The sequence below is a fragment of the Podarcis erhardii genome (assembly GCF_964252035.2).
Source record: "Podarcis erhardii genome assembly, chromosome: 8".
NCBI lineage: Eukaryota > Metazoa > Chordata > Lepidosauria > Squamata > Lacertidae > Podarcis > Podarcis erhardii.
Window position 1 is genome coordinate 53,109,870 of NC_138499.1, and position 6,994 is coordinate 53,116,863.

The 6,994-nt window shown below is 40.7% G+C and overlaps 1 long non-coding RNA gene across 1 annotated transcript; it reads left to right on the forward strand.

Annotated features, from left to right (window-relative positions):
- The first annotated feature begins 939 nt into the window (after positions 1 to 939).
- Positions 940 to 6,661, forward strand: LOC309349316. The gene is made up of 3 exons (XR_014159841.1): positions 940 to 1,213; positions 5,916 to 6,022; positions 6,435 to 6,661. It is a non-coding gene; the product is annotated as an uncharacterized lncRNA (long non-coding RNA).
- The last annotated feature ends 333 nt before the right edge of the window (positions 6,662 to 6,994 follow it).

Below are 6,994 nucleotides of genomic sequence, written 5' to 3' on the forward strand. Positions count from 1 at the left end.
GTTCACAGCAATATGCCATGGAATACTGTTGAAGAAATGCCAATGCACTTGAAGAGAGTTGTGGCCACATTTTCTGGTTGTATAGCCGCCGCCTGCCCCCCCCCCATTTTTTTGATACAATACTATACTATGCTACACTGAAATGTTTAAATATTTGATTGCCCTTGAATCTTCTCACCTGTTGTCAAAATCTCCTGCCACACCCTTTGAGAACCAGTGAGTTAAAGTATGCCACTTGCTCCCAAAAGAGGCAGTGAGGGCCATAAACTTGGATGACTTTAAAATAGGATTTGACTAATTCATGGAGGACAAGGCTGTCTTTGGCTACTTACTTTGATCTCTGTGTTCTGTCTCCACTGTTGAAGGCTTCTGAATATCAGTTGCTGGAAACCACAGGAGGGGAGAAGGCTGTTGCATTCATCCTGCTTGCTGGCTTCCCATGCACCTCTAGTATGTCACTGTGAAAACAAGAGGCTGGACTATATGGGTCACTAGTCTTATCCAACACTTATTACCAACCTTTCCAAATTTAGGGATTACTTTACTTTTACATATTGATCTGATTGCGGTGGATTGCTGCCTCTACCATAGAACCATTGCACATTAGCATCAGAACTTCTTTCTTTTTCCTTTAAAAAAAGGCCCTGAAGGGTGATAATGCGCTCTCTCTCTCTCTCTCTCACACACACACACACACACACACCCATCCTGTTCACTGTCATTGTTTCCCTAAACTGCTTCTACAGTTTTTTCCTCTTCTCCTTACTGTATTGTCATTATCTTATTTGATAAGTCATACAAGCCATCCTCAGCAGTGGAGATAATGTATGTGTTGACATCACAATGTCTTAGCCAATCAAGTTAGCTAACTGGCAATGTCACTGAGGTAAAACACTGATGCTTTAGATGTTGGGCAATCATTGCCGAATGCTCATGGGACTCCTCATCAATCTATAAATGGAAAACTATAGCTTTTTAACGCTGCAGAGAATGTTTACCCAAAAAAATAGCTCCCCTATTTTGATTCAGTCCTTAATATAATGTCCCAATCCATTTCTTTTACCAAATCAAACATGGGAAAGTAAGAACACCTAAAATTGGAGTCCGATACATGCTCACTTGGAAGTATGCCCTATCAAATCATTGAGATTTGCTGCAGAGTTGATGCAGATAGGATGGTGCTATAAATTGGCTTAGAAAAGACCAGTGATATGTGCCACACCCATTTTTATTTAAAATATTGCTTAGAGACAGTGAAAAACTCTTTACATCAGAGGACAAAGTGTATTTTAGCTGTACAGTGCAAACTTGGATATGTATACATGGAAGTAAGTCTCATTATGGTTTGTTGGGCTTACTCCCAGGAAATAAGATACCAGAATACAGCTGTAATCTTATGATATTCATGGGGGTAAGTCAAATTGAATTCATAGAGTGTAGGAATGTGTTGTTTGATGCTTGGGAGGGGGAAGAGTTTCAGTATGTTAACCGTGTGCTTAAATGAAACTGTTTGTTATCCATTAAATAATTCACTGTGACCTTTCAAACCAGGTCTGGACAAGGTCAATTATAATAAAATTATTGAATGGTTTAGTGAGAACAGCGTAGGGTCAGTTCGATATGGCTCAGCTACCTGTAAAATGTGAATCTATAAAATTTCAGTCTGATTCATAGATGGGGGAATGTTCTCGGGACCCTCCAGCTATGACTATTTGCTTTCACGAAAAGTGAACACTCTTTCGCCCCAGCTACTTTGTTCCAGATGAAATCCGTTAGGAACATATTACCATCACATCAGCATCCGATGCAATTACCATTTGATTTCCATTTCACAAGTTTGTTAAATGGATGCAATCATCTCTCAAATCTCTTGAAAGCATTGTTATGATGAAAAGAGCACATAAGAAAAGGACCCCCATGTTTCTTTGATACATTTTTATGATATAAAATGAGAGGCAAGATCACAATTCCTTTCTCTCTCTGCTGGATAAAGGGGAAATTCCTCAACACATTTATCTGCAATGATGCACCATCTCCTAACTCCTTTGCATTCAAGAGTGGCAAATTTAAAAGTATACTGGTTTGCAGAAGCAGTATGCAGTAGACCTATAGCTTTGCCTCACTTTGGTGGGTGGTGGGGAAATGATGCAATAATTGATATCATGCAGTGATGTCTACATTTACTGCACTTGTTTTATGATGATATTATTCTGTCTGGATGTTAATACAGAACTGGGCACCTCACTGAAATGAGTCAGTTGACTCAACTGGCTTCTGGCCCCTCCCAAGGCCAGATATACACCATGTCCTCCCCCGCTTCCTGCCAATCTTCCTTTGTTCTAATACCTTGCTCCGCCTCTTGCTTCTTGGAAACTCAGGTGCAGCCAATTCCTCCTCCTCTGGAATTGAATCCAGCCCCCTCCTACCACCTACATCCTGCTCTTTCATCTTTGTGCCGCTGCAAAAACCTACAGGCAGCATTCCAGAGCAAGAGGGGCTTATCTCACTTTCGTTGTGTGAAAGAATCAAGTTTCTGTTTTCCTCTGCCTCTTCCTCCCCCTCTGCAGATTCCTCTCTGCCGACCATGTCTCTGACAGAGTTACAAATACTTTAGAAGTAATATAAAAGGTCCTTTACTAATGAGAAAGCCAGTCCCCATGGAGCACAAGCACTATACAAAGACAATATAAACTCTGCCCATCTTGTTTAGAGCTAATATTTTCCTCATTTATTTACTTAATCCTTTGTGGCATATGACCAATGGCTCACACCCCCAGTACTTAATTCCTGCAATGAAAAGTACAGGGGTCTAATTCTGGCTGGAAGATTTCTGCTTTGGAGCTTCCTCCTCCTAATAATAGATGTTTGTGTGGTTGGTGATAGTCATTCAGTAGCAGGGGAGATTGAGGAGTGGGGGAGTCCCAGCGTGGGCCCAACTTGGGAATGTTTTGAACATTAAGCTATTGTTTCTCTTTTAAATTCCTTGTTTCTTTAATGATTTTGTTTGTGGATTTTATTAGTGCTGGACTCAAATGAAGTTGTGAAATATTGTGGACCGAACTTTAGGATTGCTTTCATGTGATGCCAAAATAGCCCTTGAAGATTATAATAATATTTGGTGTTTGAATGCTATTGATTTTACAGTGAGGATTAGGCAAATGGATGGAGGATAAGGCTATATTCCACCTCCACTACCAGAGGCAGTGTGCCTACAAATGCCAGTTGCCAGGAATCAAAAGGGGTGAAAGTGATGCTCTCTCATGACTTGATTGCGGGTCTCCCACAGGCAGCTGGTTAGCCACCATGAGGTAAAGGTAAAGGACCCCTGGACGGTTAAGTTCAGTCAAAGGCAACTATGGGGTTGCTGCGCTCATCTCACTTTCAGGCTGAGGGAGCCGGCGTTTGTCTACAGACAGCTTTCTGGGTCATGACTAAACCACATGACTAAACCGCTTCTGGTGCAATGGGACAGTGTGATGAGTGCCAGAGTGCATGGAGATGCTGTTTACCTTCCTGCCGCAGCAGTACCTATTTATCTACTTGCACTGGCATGCTTTCGAACTGCTAGGTTGGCAGAAGCTGGGACAGAGCTGTTTGAATCCCTGTCGCAGGGATTCAAACAGCCAACTTTCTGATCAGCAAGCCCAAGAGGCTCAGTGGTTTAGACCACAGTGCCACTCACATCCCTCACCCACCCAGGATGCTGAACTAGGTGGGGCAATGGGCAGGCTTTTCTTATATTCTTACCATTATTGTAGATGAGATGGCAGAAGACTGTCCATTCCCCCCTTCCTTTTAAGAAGCACAAATGCACCAACACTACAAGCAGCAACAGAACTACTATCTGAGTACGTCTACTAACAAAAGAGGGGAGACAAGAGAGTTCAGGGACCCTCCAAGGCACAGGAGAAGATAGTATGGTGAGAATGGCAGAGGGAAGGTCAAATCTGCAAAAATGGTCTCTGCTTCCCCTCGGCAACAGAGGTGTCTCAAGCAGATCAAAAGAGGTTCTATGAGCTCCAGGGCACCAACCAGGCCATCTCAAGCAAACCAAAAAAAGAATATAATATTTGTTATTCTGAGAGATCAGTTTGTTTTGTTTTATGAGCAAAGCAGGCTGCTGAAGATTTACAGAAAATCTCATTCTAGGAACCAGGTGAAGGCTGCTCCAAGGAACCACACTTCCTTCTCAGCTGCTCATGATATATTGCTGATCTGATGCCTGCATTAGTTCTAACACATGCTGAACGTGAAATCCTGTTGTCTTATAATGTCATGTACTGTACTTGCCAACACCTCACAAAACCAGCAATTCATAATGATGAAAGAACGGAACCACCAATGAAAATTAATGAGATTTATAGTTACAATTATTTCCTTATAAATATTCATTGCCCGTATATATTTCTTATAGATGGTGCAGGGTCTCCTTGTAAGATCTTAAAAGTGTGGTCGGTACCAGGAGAGGCAGCTTGCTAGGTATCTTGGTCCCAAATTCTTTAGGCTTTAGATGTCAGTAACAAAATATTGAACTTGCAGTCAATGCAGTCCTTCAAACACCCTACCAGCTGCATGTTGTACTAGTTGCAACTTCCAAACTAGGTGCTGGATAGCCCTTCATATAGAGAATTACAATAGTCTGATTGTGAGGTTACCAATGCATGGACCACCATGCTACCCTTGTCCAGGAATGGTTATAATTAACCAGCCAACTGAAATTGGTAATGGGAGTAGATTTTGCACACAATAGCAATTTCCATTCCTATGGTTTCTAGCAACTGGTATTCAGAAGGATTACTGGACACAACTGTGAAGACAGAGCAGAGCCATCATATCAGCTGGCACTGATAGATGATTACTCATGGATGGAGGGGAGGCAATAAAGTAGATATTTTTCACTGTATTTACCATCTTGCAATTTGCACAATTATGTGCTCTTATGCATGTCCAGTTGCCCTCACAATGAGACTTATGCCACTTCTGCAGCAACCATCTCCCAGCCTGTTTCGCTGGCCAGAGCTTCCCGGTAAGCAAGCATGTAAGTAAGCATTAAATCCCCTCTATCATAGAAGTGCCTGCTTCACTGGTAATGCTGAAACAGTGGAATCTTCAAGGTGTGTTCATAAGGACTCCAAATAGATATATATTTCTTGATTTTTTGGCATTGCTGCCAGAAACCTATCAAGGGATCTTCTAAAATGCAGATTGGTGCAGCCAAGCATAAGAAATAAAAAATGACAACTTGGATTTTTAGCTTTAAACTTCCTGAAAGCTTGATTCCTATTCCTATTATTCCAATGAGGATTGATTCATATTAAAATTCCAACCCATTTTAGTCTTTGTAATGAGCCTAAAATAGCTGCCAGCTTGCAGTGCTGGAATTAATGATAATTAAATGTAACACAAAATGTATTTCCATATTTTGTATTGCTCAAATGATTTCATCTCAGATGTACTCTGATTCTTTTTTAGTGATGACTACTTCTATTTAATCTCGTTTCCAATTTTAATTTGAATTTCATATTGTTCCTGACTGTTTAATGAATATTTTGGGAGATGGCCATAGTGTTGTTAATTATACCAGAGACTGAGTATAATTAATTCTTTTGGACCCAAAGTCAGTTGGTTAATCGATTTCTGATGGAACTGGAGATTAAACACAGATAGTTCACTTTTTCTTTCATTCATTTTAATTTTCTCCTCTTCAGTTCAACTATGGAAAGGCGTTGCTGGTAAATCAATTCAGGGGCACATTTTGGTCATTATCCAGGTGCTAATAAATGGATGATCCTTTCAGCTATTCACCTTCCTATCGAGCTTTCAGTGGGCAGGTGTATAGGGATTTCAAGTTTTGTTCTGCCAAACTTATTTATAATTCATATTTCAGTTATGTTTAAATGTCTGTCAACAGGAAGAACTATGCTTAAGTGCAAAATGAAAAAGTATCTGGATGTCGTTCTCCGGGAGATCTAACAAAAGCAACTTGGAAAGAGGTTGGACCGAGGCAGAAGTCAATCTTCATGTAAATGCAGAATAAATTTATGCAGCTAAATTTGATTTTTAGATAATGGCTTTAAAGGGCTTAAGTGAACACTGGCAATACATTAGTATTCTGGGCAGAGTCTGCTTCCATGTATTTTTTTTTCTGAGGCTATAAATAATGGTGTGTTTTAATTTTTGACAGCAGGAAAAGCCCCAAAGGCTCTGAGGAGATAATAAAAAAGGCTGAATGGGAAAAAAAAAAATAAAGCAGAACAAATGCAGAACCTTCCAGCTAGTCAATGAGAGCAACCTTGAACATTTTTCATTTACTGCTATTCAGATATGAACGGATAGCTTTAGGTTCCACTCAACAATGTCTCATTGCCCTGCCCTTTTTTCTTGCTATTGCAAAGTGACTTAGCTGAAGGATTGTTTATGTTGTTTTCTAACAGCTCCAGCCTACAGAACCTATACTGTTTACATAGGAGTCAACACATCTCCAATGTCAGATGACATTGGGTGACTGACAGGTTGGTATGTATGGCCACGTTTGGCCTAATCCAGAGGTCTGCTTCGCTCAAGATGGCAGGGTGGAAGATGGATGTGCCAGTTTCTCTATTCTTCCTTCCTCCTTCCCCAGAGCTGGATTTAGGTTTGATGAGGCCCTAAGCTGCTGAAGGTAATGGGGCCCTTTATATATCCAGCTGTCCTTTGTCAACAACCAGTTGTCACTGTTTTCTGTGTTGAAGATATATGGTAATTTATGGATCTAATAGGTATCTAAAGCATTTTGCACATAACAAAATATGCATTTTATCAAAGTAATTGTTGAACTGAAATACAATTAAGAAGTATATTAATAGTGAAATACAGTGGTACCTCGGGTTACATACACTTCATGTTACAGACTCCGCTAACCCAGAAATAATACCTCGGGTTAAGAACTTTGCTTCAGGATGAGAACAGAAATTGTGCTCCGGCAGCGCGGCAGCAGTGGGAGGCCCCATTAGCT